Genomic DNA, 16,614 nt, shown 5'->3' on the forward strand with positions numbered 1-16,614 from the left:
TGCTCGGGGGATATTTAGAGTATAGATTAAGAACCAGCCTACTTAAGCAGATCCTAAGGCCATCCTTGTATGGACGCATATGTGATCATTGATGGTAATAGTAATGATCCTGAGTCCTGAAGTAAAGCTTAAACTGTTGAATATACTGTGGTAAAAAATACAGAGAAGCACATAATTCATTTAAGGGAAATTTCCTTTTTCAACGTTCAAAATTAGAATGTTGATGTGTAGGCATCTAAATCTTCAGTGATCCAGAAGACATACCTAAAAGTAATTGCTTATCTAAGGATTTAGATGGCCTGAGTTTCACTCTCATTTGGTTAGGTAAAGCTGGAACGGGAGGTTATAATTTTTATTCTCAAAATCAGAGCAGTGTGTTAGACCAATCAGCTGGATCAGATTTCCCACAATTGGGACCTGCATCATTCCTGCATGCTTTTCAGCACTTTCCTCATAGACGAGTTTTGCCAGTGAGGTAGGGCATTCTTAGAAAGCCTTGGAGAACTAAGATTTTTGCTACAGATGCTTTTGGAGGCAGAATGGCATAAAAGAGAGGCTATAGGCCCCGCAGCCAAAAAGATGTACTCCTACTTGTGAAAAAAAAAAAAAATCCAGTCAAAATATGACAAATACTGTATGGTTTCACTTTTATGAAGTACCTAAAGTAGTCAGATTCATAGAGACAAAGTAAAGTGGTGGTTTCCAGGGGTTGTGGGGAGCGGGGAGTGCCAGTTACTGTTTAATGGGTACAGACAGAATTTCACTTTGGGAAGATGAAAAAGTTCTGGAGCAGATGGTGCTGATGGTTGCACAACAGTGAATGTACTTAATGCCACCGAACTGCACACTTAAAAATGGTTAGCATGGTAAATTTTATTTTATATATATATAGATATATATATATATCTATATATATATCTATATATATATATCTTACCACAATAAAAGATAACACAATAACATTGCCAGCATAAATCGACTATGTATATAACGTGTCAAGCACTGTGCTAAATATTATTAGGTTGTTGCAAAAGTAATTGCGGTTTAGAAGGTTAAAAATAATTGCAAAAACCGCAATGACTTTTGCACCAACCTAGTATTCACATACCGCATATGTTGGATTTAGCCAGAACAATACCTCCATCGAGTAGGTATTAATTAACCCCATTCTCTAGGTGAAGAAACTAAATAACTTGGTCAAGGTCAGAGAACAAGTGATAGGACCAGGACTCAACTCCAGGCAGTAGAATGTCAAATTTTAGAGCTTCAAAACCTAACAGACACAGGTTTGATCACCAGCCTTGTAGTAGCTAATAAATGTTTGGTTTGTTTTTTTAATCATCATCATTATTATGTAAACTAGGCATGGGAATTTGGTTTTTTCTTTGCTAACTAACCCTAAAACTTGGTGATTTTTTCCCTCCTATGTAAATGAGGTGCAAGAACCATGATAAACGATCAACATGGGACATGCCTGAATCTTAGGCAACATGGGAAAGAGTTGGTTTTTGGTGCTAACTCAGATGAAAAGGGAACTTCATTTTTTCCTACAGTGAGTCTATGACTGGAGTCACCTGAATTGGCTCTTCGGGCCTTTTGAGCTGGGGCTTAGCCAGGCCCCCACACATATTTGGAATGCTTTTTGATGACTCAGGTTTACTGGAACATTCTTTGGGGCCATTTAAAAGGGACACTCTTGAACCACAGAGTTGATCTAAACATCCCAGAGCAGAAAAACCAGCAATAAAGCTCAAATGACTGCTAGGAAGAGTTTTTTAAATATTTGAACCCAGGTCTTTCAAATCCTAAACGTCATGCTCTAATCCAGGGGTGTCCAAACTTTTTTCAACGTTTTTCACCAAAGACCATATTCGGTAAAACACACAAACAGCCGGGCCACTCACTCGAGGTGAAGTACATATTGCCTCACCTGGTTTATTTAAGTAAAGTAAATATATTTTTGGAATTTGCTGCGGGCCAATAAAAAATGGATCACGGGCCACAGTTGGCCCGCGGGCCGTAGTTTGGACACCCCTGCTCTAATCCAATAGCCTTCAACTTTTTTGCATGTTGGTTTCCTTCTGATTATTACTTAATTTTGAACGGAGGCTTTCCTAATCAAGTCAGTCATTCACTGAAGAACTATTATGTTATGGTGGTAGCAAGGGAGGTGGGGTAGCAACAGCTTAGTTTTTTTTTAAATTTATTGGGGTGACAATTGTTAGTAAAATTACATAGATTTCAGGTGTACAATTCTGTATTAAATCATCTATAAATCCCATTGTGTGTTCACCCGGAGTCAGTTCTGCTTCCATCAACATATATTTGATCCCCCTTACCCTCATCTCTCACCCCCCACCCCCCTTACCCTCTGGTAACCACTAAACTGTTGTCCCTCAGTTCGGTCCCAGTTTCACTCTACTTGGCATCCATTCCTCAGACTGAGGTTTGGAATTGTGACTGTGTCCTAGTTTCATTGAATATAATGGAGTTTTTTATTTTTCTATTTTTCATTCTTTTGATAATTTTTTGGCTTTAAGGAAGGTAGTTTAATTGAAATATCTGTGATCTTCATGTGGAAGCTTTGATCCAGTTTTACTTCTTGTGTCAGCACACACACACACACACACACACACACACACACAGGTGTAAATGAATGAGAAAGAAGAAAGGGAGAGAGAGATGTAGGGAGATGGTGAGAGAAAATATGAATGTCTAAATGTAAGCCAGTGCACTTAGAGCTCTGATATTATCTGCCTCTCTCCCTATGTTGATGACAGAATTAAGCTAAGGAAGTTGCACTGAACTCCTTATAGAACTATTGAATTTCAGAAAAACAAAAACACACTCCTACCCCCCTTCAGTTGTGGGATAATGATGTAAAATTGCTTTAGAAAATTGCCGTAAATATACAGTGCATTAAATGTGCCGAATAATTACATACTACTTAATGACTTAATTAATCTTTTTTATCTCTATCCACTCAGATGAATATAGAAACATACTCTGTTCTCTATTGGAGCACCTGAAAAGTCAAGGTTGTCAAGTCCCAGCAGGCTTGCTGTGCTTTTTTGTGTGTATGCTCAAAGCTTCCTACCATCAGATAGCCCACAAGGGGGTCCCACAGGGCCAGATGCAAGGGTCATTTTAATTTAGCTTGTTCTGTGAAGCACATTAAATACTTTTCATACATTGAGATAAGTTAAAAGCATTTGTGGATGACAGCGACTATAATAATTCTGATATTAGTAAAAAGTGCTTAGTGGTTTCTGAGGGTGAGCGTTACCTAAAGTGGGAGATCCCTTTCTCTTCTTCTCTACTCTATCTTGTCTTTTCTTTCTCTCCCTAATCTTCCCTTCCTGCTTTCATTTCTTCCCTCCTTTTCTTTCTCTTCTTTCCTTCATATTCTCTCTCTCTCTCTCTCTCTCTCTCTCTCTCTCTCTCTCTCTCTCTCTCTCTCCTACCACTTTTTTTTCTAAGGCCTATCAAGAGTTTCTATACCTCGGTAACACTTTAAATAATTGCCCAGTGTAGTGGTAATTAAAGTAGACACCCACAAAGAAGACTAATCTTGAAACTTGTATATAATAGACTAAATGGCCTTCTGAGTTTTTTCTCTGATTTCACTCTGGCATACTTTTAGAGAGCCTCTGGCTTTGCTTGCCTCAAGTTTTACTATTTTCTAATTGTTAAATATTTATGTCTTACCTCCAACGCCCCAACAAATGTTATAAACTCCCCAGGGCAGGAACTATGCCTTTTAAATTTATACTGTTCTAGTGATTGCTTAAGAAACATTTGTTGACATATTTGAATGTTGACTCTCCCAGGTCACCTAATTTCTATGGCCTGTAACTAAACATTGCTGGTCAGTTCTTTCTCCTCTGGGGCATCTTCTCCTCTGGGGCATCTTCCTGCCAGGCTTCTTTGGTGTAATCATTTTGGCATCAAATATGTCGAAACTTTATGTTTCACCTCAGAAGAACAGCAAGAAAGCCAACAAAGTAATGCATCATTTTGTCAGGAGGCCACAGAGTGCAAAACAGAAGAATTCAACAGTGTCTGGCCTTGTGCCCTGATGCTTTTGGGCTCAGATTTCTGGTGCAGGAATCACTGTGATTCTGACTTCCGCATCCCTGAGGTCATGAAGGCACTGGAATGGGATTAGTCCGTTGGGACTTCCATCTGCTGCCCATTGTCCATGAGCTTCTCTCCCCTCTCCCCACCTCTGCTCTAGGAAACATACATGCTTCTTAGTTTTTAGAAATAAAGCACATTTGTTCTCTATCTTTCAAACTAAGCTCTCTCAATCTAATATATCAAAGTTGCTCAAAAGTTTGAGCAAAGGCTCTTCATCCTCTGACTTGGTTTTACCACAGCCGTGACTGCTAAGGAAAACAGCACAAGCAAAGAGAACTTGGAAAAGTCCAACATACAGATTTCTTATTTTTCCTCCCCAAATCTTTCTATTTATATTCTCCAAGTGTCAAAATGGATGTGACTCAGCTGTGATACACCAAAAGATTAGGCAGCATGTAATTCAACCGTCACACTCTCTCAGCATATGGCAAGGTTTGTGGCTGCCAAAAATGGCACAGACACTTACCTCCAAATACGTATGAACAAGAAAAAAAAAAAACCTGTGCTTCGTGAAACGACAGGCATCACCTCCACCAGCCTGCACTGTGTAGGTGGTCCCTTGGGACCAGTAGTTGGTTTTCCTATGTGGGCTTCACACCACCCACACCCTTCTCTCTCAGAGCCTGCCTTACTACAGCCACTGTCCCCATCTTTCAATAGAAGCAGTGCAAAAATATCTCTCTCCCCAAGTCCCTTTGAAGCAGTCTCCCCTTTACAAAATAAACATGGAAGCTTTCCTCAGCATTCATCAGGAATACTAGAGCCTGGCTTATTATCTCCCAATAGCAGAGATGTAGCAAAGATCATTGCTTTCATGGAGAAAACGTTGTGGGTGAATGTTAGCAGTGGAGGGGGAGGGAAATGCGTTATCCCTTTTACGTCATGAGATTCTTTTTTAAGTGGTGAGTTTTTATCTGAGTATTTTTCCTGGTTGGTGCTGGCTCCACCATCAAGAGACTTACTGATAGTTTCGTAGCTGTCAGACCCTCTTGAGAGTCCTCTTGAAGACTGCCTGAGACTGGGAAGGGAAGAAGGGTACACCACATTGACACACCAAGCGTTGTTTGGACATGGTTGCTATGATATGAAATTGGAATTACGCTTCAATTCAGCTTTTCCTCTTCTGTTTTCCCTGGACATTCTGTCGCAATTTAATTTTAGTAATATATGTGGTCAGCCATTTCATACATTGCCAGCCCATGCTTGTTGGGCTGATGCAAAATGACAGAGCAACAGAATTTGGACTCGTAGCCCATCTTTGTTAAGCACTCTGAAGGCCCGTTCTGCCTGAGTGGGCGATGGCCCAGGTGAGGATAAGAGCCAGCTTTTTCTGGGCCTTGGCAAGGAGTCATTTAGCCCTATTCTCCCTTAGAGTTTTGTTCTCCAGATTTCTAAATGGTTTTCTAAATTGCTTCAGCAAACAACCCCTGTGCAACCACTGGGTGTGGGGTCATCTGCATTTTTGAGTGTTCTTTGTTGTCAGTGTCGGTTTCCAAGGAACCCTCATCCTTGTCCATTCCCATTCAGCCTGATATGAAGCAGCTCCTCAGAGATGTTTCTTTTAAGTATTTGTTTTACCTCCTCCTAATGCACTGTGATTGAAAACCTCAGCAATGATGTAATGATCACTAAAATGCCTCAGGAGGCTAGAGAGGGCTCAATTTTGATTGACTATTTATTCTTCAATTTGTCAAATGGACCCAGGAAGAAAGTAAGGGTCTGTGGCCATCCATTGACCATCAAACACTCAGTGCATCTCTGCAGAGCTTTGCTCCCTGCTGGGAGAAGCTGGAGCATTGTATAAGACTGCAAGAGACTGCACGGTTCCTTACTTAGGTCCCAGCCTGAAAGCATCTGATCTGATCTGTGTGTCCCCACAGCCAGTCTTATCTGTGTGGGGACTGCAGCTGGGTCTTTCACAAAGACCTCAGGCCCACCATGTACTAGCTTGCCAGCTTTGCAGATAACTGCTCCCAGCCCTATTGTCATCAAAGCCAGTGGTTGGGACTGGGTTGAGGGGTCTGGGCTCTTTTGTGACCCCCAAAATGAGTTCCCTGTGGGCTTTTCTAGTCCATGAAAAGGAGAGTAGGAAAAAGAGTTTCTGAAACAGAAATGAGAGTTTTCACAAACAACCAAATCCCTATGATTAGAACATCATACACTGTTAGAGCTAGAAGGAGCCTTAAAGACCATCTAGTCAAACCATCTGGCTTTGAAGTAGAGGAAACTGAGACCCAAAAGGATTAAGAGACTTGCTTAAAAAAGACCTTTTGATACCTCCTAAACTAACACCTTATTAGAGACACTTTATAGCATCAAATATAATAGGGAAAAGGAAAGAAAAGAATATTTTCCCAAGCAACATCATCTCAGATGCTGTTCAACTTTGTACCCAGAACAGCTTGCAGAGAGAAAAGATTCTATAAATGCTTTGTATTGATGTGGAAAAGTGTGTACCTAGCAAAGGATTGTCCATTGCTGTGATTTTGCATTCATTAATAACTAACTCAGTAAACATTTATTAAATAATGATTATTATGATGGTCAACAATCCACACATTTACTACATACCAGGTGTTTTTATTGTATCATGGTATTTAAACCTCACACCAGCCTTATGTAGTAGATAACATCACTACCTCCATTTTAGAGATAAGGGGGGAAAAAACAGACAGGTTTGGTATATACCCACTGCCAGGGAACTGAGAAGTAGTCGAGTTAAGATTAAAACTCAGGGTGACTGGTTGCAGAGCCCATTCTTAACTTCTATGCTGTATCACAGAAATCAATTGTGTGCCTAACACTGTGCTAGGGCAGTCAGGTTTCTTGAGAAGCTTACATTTTCTGGGGGGAAAAACAGGATCTGCATAGCAGCAGAAATTTGAGTTAGGGCAATGGTAGAGGAAGGTACCATAGAAGTGACTGGGATGGTTTTACTAGTGCTCTTGCCTTTTGTTCCATCTTTGGGAAAATCCACCCTATGAGTGAGGTGAAAGAGACAGGCTTGAAGATTGATAAGAGGCTGCTGCTGCCCAGAGGGAGACTAGGAGGAAGCAAAGAATGGAAATGCTATTCTCTGGGTGGGACAGTGTTTCTCTTGTGTACGTGTATATATGGAAGTTGGGGCTGCCCATGTTGGGTTCTGGATTTCATATTTTTCTGAGTCTACAGAACACAGACAGATGAGTCGGATGGTCTGGAAGCCATGCAGTATGGTTATAACTTTACTTTCAGAAATAATTTAATCAGTATCTACCCCGCTACTACCCCAGACCCTGTGGATATTGTCAGTGATCAACAAACAAGGGTCCCCACCCTTAAGGGAAGGCTCTAGTGAAGGGGATTGCAGTGAAGGATGATAAGCCCTGTCGTTAGGATGAGTCAGGTGCAAGGTCAAATCCTGAGAATATTAAGATGATTACGGAGCATTCTCTTAAGGAAAAGATTGAGGTTCTTTGCCTGCAGAAGACAGACATAGGGAGGAAATGATAGCTGGCATCTTGGAGAGAAGGGCTATTATGGGGAAGTAAGCCATGAGCCTGTGGTTCCTGGGAGAACTTGGGCAGACAGGGAGTGGTCTTCAATGTGATGCAGGAAATTCCATGCTGGCTGTGAGAAAGTATTGAAAAAGGTCGTTCTTCCAATATTGGTTCTTCCAATATTTTATAATACTCTTGTCCTCATATGATTAGGCAAATGGAGTCAGAGATCCAGGACTTGCAACGAGGGTGGGAAGGAATCCTTCGAAGCATCTAATGCCCTGCATTTCCCGTCGTGTACAGTAGAGAAGTAAAAATGAACAGAGTCCAACAGGGGCTCTAGGGAGCAATGACAAGTCCACACTGGAACATGGGGAGAAGCTGAGGGACTTGTGTAACTGTGGTTGACCTCCTTAAGTTCGGGATTCTGATAGGTCCCTGTTGTCCTTGGAAATCACATAGATTGCATTCTAAAAGTGCCTCATCAACCTTGAAACTCCTAATTAGCTTTCCCATTTTGCTGCCTCTCCTGCTCACAGAAATGAGTGTTCTACATAGTCCTGTGCGCAAGCTTGAACACCAGGAAGAAGGCACACTTATTGATGCAGATACTAGAGACTTTCCATTGTTTCCTATTTCCAGAACATACCAGAACTTCCACATATTCCTCTGGGCCTCTGCTCAAACTGCTGTGTCTGACGCACCTCTCCACAGGGCAGCAAGATACTGATGGGTAGACTGTGCCCTGTGTAAAAGCACCGATTGGGAGAATCAAGGGAAGGCTGGTGTCTGCTTACAGCATACACTCGGGGCACCTGGGATGGAGCTGCATTGACTTAGAGGTAGGACTGTCCTGGCTGAAAAAAGGATCCGATAGCTAGCTGCAGCCGTCCCTCCCTACCCCCCAGCTGTATAAATCCCACTCATCTGTCGGGATCCAAATCTGGTTATATCCCACTTGTTCCATTCACCACCCCTCAACACTACTAACATGCAGAATTAATTGTTCCCTCCTTAGTTCCTCTCTCAGGGCACCTTATGTAGAACTCCATTACAATCTTATCGTAGCCTGAATTGTTTATTGTTACTCTGAGGGCATATAATGCTAGGTCAACAGTTATGTACTACTTGAAGATATTATTCCCCTATCTTTTCTGGTTTCTGATGTTGTTTTGGAGAAGCTAGCATCATCTGAATCGCTATTCCTTTGTCTTTTCTCTCTAGATGCTTTTAAGATTATCTTTCCATTTTGGTGTCCATAGTTTCATTATGATGGGATTATTTGCAGATTTTCTTTTATTTATTCTATTTGTGTATTTTTGGAATTCCTGCAGTTTGGAAAATCCTCAGTTATTACCTCTTTGAATACTGCTCTTTCATCATTCCATCTATTATCTCCTTCTAGATTTCCAAATAGATATATGGTAAACATTCTTACTTTATTCTCCATATGTCTTCAACCATTTAAAAAATATTTCCATGGCTTTATATCTCTGGGTTGCATTTGGAATATTGACCTCCATATTCTAGTTCACTAATCTGTATACTGAGGTGTGTGTATGTCTAATTCCACACATTAAATCCTTGAAAGGACTGCATGTATTTCATCCTAGTTTAGTGTCTGGGACATAGCCAGTGATCATATAAGTGTTTGCTGAAATGAATTGATTGGCGTGTCTGAGGGGTAATTGTTGGCCTAATCTCCCTGTTCAATCCAAGGTATAAGTATATACGAAGATATAAATTGCTTATCTGCTGCTGAGGTAAAAGGAACCACTGGGGCTCACTGCTTCTGACAGTGACATATAGAACTGGTTGGACTGTACTTAAAGGGCAGGTTCGGCCAGGCAGGAGCATGTGGCGGGCTTGCCTGCCAACCACGGCCAAGCCAGCCTTTCTCTTTTAAACAAACCTCCCAAATATCATCCTGCTTTTGCAATAAAATTGGGGCAGCAAATGGGACATGCTCCCAAGTTACAAACCTAGGGAAAAGCCACTTTTGAATTGGGTTACCTCACCCTGTTGGATGTAGGTATGATCTCGACATTCTCTCTCATTTAGAAATCCATGAAGGTTACCATCACGAAAAAGGAGTTCAGTAAGTCTCAGAAGGCTTGTTCAGACTCGTCGTCATATCTCATCCCAGGCACCAGGTAAATGGGACAAGGGTAGGCAAGCTGTGTGTACAGTCTACCCTTAGAAATACTGGCTGCTATTATTCATCATAATAGTTTAACTTTTCAGTCTCAGTAAAAGGAACATTCGCCATCTTTATGGAACAGATGTCTGCCCCTCAGATGCTGTACTCAGCTGCTGGTGGCCACAGTCACGCACCAGCAGGGTCACAGTCCCGAAAAGATATGCATGACTTCAGAGGGAGTTTCCCAGAGTGTTTTTGGCAAGAGGGGACGGATGGTGGGAAGGGTGAGTCTCTCCCTGTGGCATTCAGTGCTGGTATTTGGCCATTCTTTAGTGGGAGGTTCTTGGGGAGAAACACAAAAATCAGTCTTCAGGGCAGTTCTTCAAAAGGGCATGTGGTGTCTGCTGCTGATTTTGTCATTCCACCCAATGAAGAAGGAATTTCGGAACACAATGGATTTTCCCCTCACAGCTTATGTGATTACCAGGCTAAGCCACATCTCCTCATGTGTGTCAGTACTGCTATAGAACAGTTCCAAAGCCACAAAGAAATAGCTGGCCCCCCATTCCAGAGCAGGCCATTGGAAATAGGAGGGTGCTGTGTAGCTCCTGCTCTGAAATCCTGACGGGGCACATTCCATGCTATCCACAGTGATCCCAAGAAGGCCATCAAATGATCATAATTAGATTAAGTTGAATTAACTTGATTATTATTCATAAATATGTGTTAAGAAAGCATACAGTAGAGGTGTCCGAGAGGCGAACGTTATAGGACGATGTCTAAGCCTGGAAGTCAGGTACATGGAGTGAATTCAATCCAAGTAAAACAAACCCACAGCTGGATGATTCCCAGGGTTCCACAGCAGCCCCCACCTCTCAGGTCAGTACAGAGGAACAGATGGCAGCACCAACAGGTCAAATTCTGATTTCCTCTGCCTGGAAGTCTGCTTTATCTCAGCTGGGGATTTCAGCTATTCCTGATGGCAGCGATTTCCATCTGGGCCTGTGGTGAAAAATAAACTTCTGAACCATTACAATTCATAAAGCTGTTAACAGTTATGATGTAAAAAGCTCTTGAGAGGTCTCTGTGTATGTGATTGTTGTCTGTTTCGTGTGAAAACAATCATACCTGTGATGAAAATTCAATGTCCTTATAAAATTGAATCTCTCATGCCAAAGCCCTGTGACTTATTGTCCCAGAGGTGAGGTAAAAATTAAATGAGATAGCAGTGGTGAAAGTGCTAGTTTGAAGATGATAATGTCACTACCATCTTCTCTTATAGCTCTCTAGGGAAAAGATATGGAAGGAAATTTGAGAAAAAGTTCTTTGAGTTTCAAAAATTGAGCTAGGAATTATAGTATAATGATTTTGATATTAGCTAAAAATCTAGAAAGACTGAAAACGAGTGGAAGTCATTGGCCCAGATGGACTTCTTGCTCACCCTAAATGTCCTAGGAACACCAAGGGCGGGTCTCTGACCATCTCTTCATTTTTGAGGAAAAGCAACCACCCACCTGCTTTGGACAGGGTCTGGCAGCTCTCCCAAATGAAGGCCAATCAGAGACCCCCCCCCCCCCCCGAGAATATCTCTCGGAACCTAGAGCACAATGGCCACAGGGAACCTGCACCTGGAAGAACAGCTTCCTCGTGGGTTTGGGAATGATGCAAGCTGAGAGTGCCCTGTGAAGGCGATGAGCAAGTGACCTTTATAGAACAAGAAGAAGACTGGCATCAGGGGGAATCCTCAGGAAGTGGGGATGGTAAAATAGGCAAGTGATTGTAAGGCATGAGCTAGAGGTGGGGAGGAGAGCAGGAACATAAAAACTATTTAGGGAGTTAAGTTGGAAAAGCATGGAGATTGAAGGAGAGGGATGAAGGGGACAGAGTCAAAGATGACTCCTAGATTCTGGACCTAGTGAAGGGTGGTGGTAGTTAAGGTGGTTCTCTCTGTTTGCTTGGGCCTGTCCTATTAAGACTGAGAGTCCCACATACTGGGATGCTCAGTCCAAGGCAAATAGGGATGGTTTGTCACTCTATTGATGGTTCACTAACTAACATGGTAGTAGTAGAAGAAGCAATAAGTCTGGGAGGTTGGGGAGATAATGAATTTGATTTGGAGCATATTGAATTTGAAGTGACACTGGATATCCAGATAAGGATAGGATATCCAGTAGGTACTTGAGGCGAGGGAGATTTTTGACTTGGAGAGAGTGGATTTAGGGGCCATTAACATAAATAGGGGTTGTTCGGGATGATGAAAATGGGTTAAATCACCCAGGGCAAGACTGTAGAGTACAAAGGGAAGTGGATCTAGAATGAAACTCTGGAGAATGAAACATTGGAAACTCCAATGTTTAAGGCATATATAGGGAAAGAAGAGCCTACGAAAGAAGGAACAATCAGAGGAGAATAAGGAGAACAGACTGACCATGGAGTCTTGGAAGCCAAGTGAGTAGAGAATGTCTCAAGGCATGAACAATCATCAGGGTCAAAGGCAGGACAGACAGATGTCCACCACCATGAAAAGAGAAGACTGTACTTCAGCACTGGTGATCTTAGCTGAAACCCTCTCAGTGATTTGACAGGAAGAAGCCAGGTTGCTCCTGGTGAGGAGTGGGTGGGAGTTGAGAAAATGGAGAGAGTGAATATAGTCTAATCACCTGAGGAACTTGAGAAAAAGGGAGCTAGAGAGGTAAAACAATAGCCAGAAGATCATGTACAGTCAAGGGGGCGTTGTTTTCTTTAAGATGAATGAGAACTGAACCAACTTATAAACTAAGAGAAAAAAATGGGTAAAAGGAAGAATATTAAAGCTACAGTGGCCAAGAGAGGTAATTAATGGATCAGTGCCCATGGGGAAATGAAATGATATATGATGGACTCCAAGTCTGAGAGGGAGTATTGGCCTTAAACATGGGAGGGTGGGACACGGCACACTTTGGGACTGTGGGAGGAAGGGCAGGTTAGGGTGATGTTAAATGAAAGGAGCAACCCATGACAGCCTGGAAATGGGAAGGCATAAAACCAAGAGTTGTGGGTGACGTCAGCAAGAAGAGAGTAAAAAATGAAGCAGTATTGAAGGAAATGGTGGACATGTTGAAGACATACCTTAGCCACTACTTTTAAGAGTAATGATAATAGTTCTAAAGATTCAGTATTTTCAGATAACAGTGGACATATAGTTTTTGGAAAACTTTAGTAAATAGATATTCCAGAAGTGACTGATGCATGCTATTTGATTGAGAGAATTATCAAATTATTCCCTTTAAAAGTTAAGGATCTGAGTCTGATTTAAATAAGCAGTTGGTCTTATCACACATGCACACTGGTATAGAATGAATGTATTCCCCCCAAAATTCACATGTTGAAACCTAATCCCCAGTGTGATGGAATTAAGAGGCGGGGCCTTTGAGAGGTACTTAGGTCATGAGGGTGGACCTCTCGTGAATGGGATTAGTGCCCTTATAAAACAATGCCCGGAGGGCTCTCATTGTCTTTCTGCCAGATGAGGTCAAAACACCTGTCTAGGAAGCAGGCCCTCAGCAGACAACAAATCTACCAGAGCCACGATCTTGGACTTCTCAGCCTCCAGAAATTGTGACAAATAAATTTCTGTTGTTTCTAAGCCACACAGTCTGTGATATTTTTGTTACAGCAGCCCAAATGGACATGGACACACACACACACATACACACACACACACACCCTGATACCCTTGTACATAAACAATTTACGACTTGCTTGGACTCCAAAATAAGAATTAAAATCTCTAAAAGTATTGTTTTCAGACAGTCGGGATGAAGAGAAGCTTTTGCTAGGTGGTAGGCCAGCGCATAAGTACAGAAAAGCAAAGTAAAAACAATGTTTCCAATTAATCTTGTGTATTAAATTAGGTTAAGTTTAGAAATCGGGGAGCCATTCAAAAGCAATCTTGAGACCCATGATTTGAGAGGAAATTACAGAAAGCAATGAAGTAGGGCTTTGCTCCTCGACAGTCTGTGGGTGCAGCCATAGCAGCATGAAGCCTGTCAGAGAGCCGATGCCTTGCCAGCAGCCAGCAGGGAGGTCTCCACTGCCTCGGTGAGTCATGCTTGCTCACAGCCTAATGCCTCCTGGCACAGGGAAATGCCACGGCATTTCCTTAGCTCTGCTTATTTTAATTGGTGACTAGGAGCCATCCATATAGATGATGCCTTCCAGGGTATATACTTTACCGTCTGCTTTTTTTTTTTTTTTCATTTGTTTAGAATTTGTTGGTTTTTTTTTGTGTTTTTTTTCTGGCATAAGAGCAATATATGCCCTTTGTGGATATTTTGGTCAATGTGGAAAAATAGAACTAAGACCAAAATAGTCACCTCTATGTCAAGCAGTGTTAGCATTTTGGTGTATTTCCTTCTTGTTTTTCCACGGTGGTTTTAAGGATGAAGAAGACTGGGCTCTTGCTTTCTGAGAAAAGCAGATAATTCCAGGACAGGAAACACTTCCTGGCAGACGCATCAAAAGATCTGGGTTCTAATCCCAGCTTCACCACTGTGTAGCTTGTGGTCTTGGCAGCTGCCAATCCTCCTGAGGCTGTTTCTGGTTATGAGATGAAGGCATCGATTGGCCAATGTCTAGGGCCTTTTCTAGCACTTGGGTGTCATGGGCCAGTGGTATTCTGACTCCTCAGAAAGATGTGCTTTGGACATGAATGCCTGAGCTATTATAACTTCAACTCTGAAATCCAGTTTTCAGAAGGACTGACAGATTTCAAAGGAAGGCTTTTTGAAGCAACATGACTACTCTTTTGTCCTTTTGTTAAATCCTGGAAATAAAAAAGAAAAGAAAATGCACTGAATGAGGATGCATTTTAACGTAGGACATATGCCAGGAAATCTCTAATAATGCAAGTAACCCTGCTTCATTCTAGTTAGTAATGGAATTTAAAAATCAGAAATTAAATAAACCTATTGACTAAATCCAGCTCAGAGCTTTCCATATTATGTCCTCAGAACAAATAAGTATCTCCAGAAAAAGAGCAGTGGCCAAGCAAGTTTAGAAAAGACTAGGTTAAATACAATTTAATGGGTTTCTTTACTATAGAACTTCTTAGATCTTGAAAGATGCTTAAATGCATTGGGAATACCAAGGGGGACGTGGAGCATGCATTCTAAGCCAACCTGATCATGGAATTATTTTGCCAAGGCACAGTGCTTCACATCTCAGCAGTCTTAGCTTCCCAAGAACACCGCTGTAGTCCTACAATTCTAGCTCCTTCTACCGGTTCCCAAAGAAGAGCTTTTGAAACGCACCATTATGGAGCTTTTGATAATTACGCCTGACTGCTTGGCCACTGTGGTGATATCCTGAGCTGAGTTTTTAAAACCCATAACTTCTTGACCTTTTGTGCTATATTTTTATACTGTAAGTTGAATAAATTCTTATGTTTGCCAGACAATTTTCATTTTCTCAAGTATTTATTTATCAACTGAGTGCTAACCTGTTTGTGATACTGTGCCAGCATCCCTAGCTCTGAGTTTTGCCTCTACCAATCTGTGGCTCTTGGATGAGTCATTTAATTTTTTTAAATAGGGTTGGGTCATTTGGGTGGGATCCAGGAGCAAGGGACACTGGGCAGAAAGTGCTTCAAGAACTGGCAAGGTCAGTGTTAAGAGTCACAGAATATGGGGGAGTTTGAGGAAAAACAAAGGTCTGGGAATCCTCGTGTGAGAGGAAGATGTAAACGGAGAGATATAGGAATCCGAGATCTTCATTGCCAAAGTCAGGCCTCTTTCGCAACCAGGTCAATGCAAAGATGGGAAAGGTGAAGTTCAGGATTTGCAGAGGCCTAGTCTTCAGGGGAAGACGAGATCAAAATTCAGGAGCCATGTTGAGCCTGGGCCTGATCTACCATGTTTCCCTGAAAATAAGACCTAGCCAGACAATCAGCTCTAATGTGTCTTTTGGAGCAAACATTACTATAATATAAGGCTGGGTCTTGCTCCAAAAGACGCATTAGAGTTGATTGTCCGGCTAGGTCTTATTTTCGGGAAAACATGATACCTGTGACTTTCTAGACTAGCAGGAAACAGGCTGGTGCATATGGCAGGCTGTACCTGCAGGTATGTGAACTAAGGATCCAAGGTGGGATAAAGCCATTCTCTTCAGTCCCTGATAAAAAGTCTTTGGAAGCACTGGGCTTGGGGGCTCTGGTGGGTTTCACCCTAGCTCATCCTCCTGTGGGAATATTTCTTTATAGATTGCGTTAGCCATTTCTAGATAAGGCCTGAGTCCAGCCTGAAGTAGAATAATGGTATTATTACTGTGACATGCTTAGCAACAACATTGTTTTTTCTTTTATCAAAAACATCTTTATCAAGAGTCTTGGGATGTAGGTGGTAGAAAAAGGAGACTTCTGTGGGTAATTAGTAAAAATTAAACACTCTTCTTTACTCTCCCTCCTCCTCCTCCACCGTCTCTTCCTGTCATCTCCTACTTGTCTTTGGCCATGAGCTCGCCTCCCACTTTTCTAACTCTGGGGAGAAGTGTACTGTTTCCCAGGGATCTTGACTCAGTTTCATTTCATTTTTGCTGTTATCCAGACTTTTTGGTTGATCTTAGCCCCTAAATAACCAGACTTTCTGGGTTGGGCTCCTAAACTCCCTCTATTCCTTTTATCCTTCCACGAGTATCTGAAGGCCTGCTGTCAGCTGGGCACTAGGGCACAAGATGAGCAGGGCAGACACAGTCCCAGACTTGAGCCACAGACCCTCTGACTCTTGTTCTCCCAGCTCGAGTCATGTGATGTGTCCCAGGTGGCATGACCCCCTGAACTGTGGCCTCTTTGCCTACCTTGATTCAGCCAGCTTGTCCTGT

This window comes from Rhinolophus sinicus, chromosome 3 (genome assembly GCF_057876585.1).
Source record: "Rhinolophus sinicus isolate RSI-liver-muscle chromosome 3, RSI-T2T, whole genome shotgun sequence".
Classification (NCBI taxonomy): domain Eukaryota; kingdom Metazoa; phylum Chordata; class Mammalia; order Chiroptera; family Rhinolophidae; genus Rhinolophus; species Rhinolophus sinicus.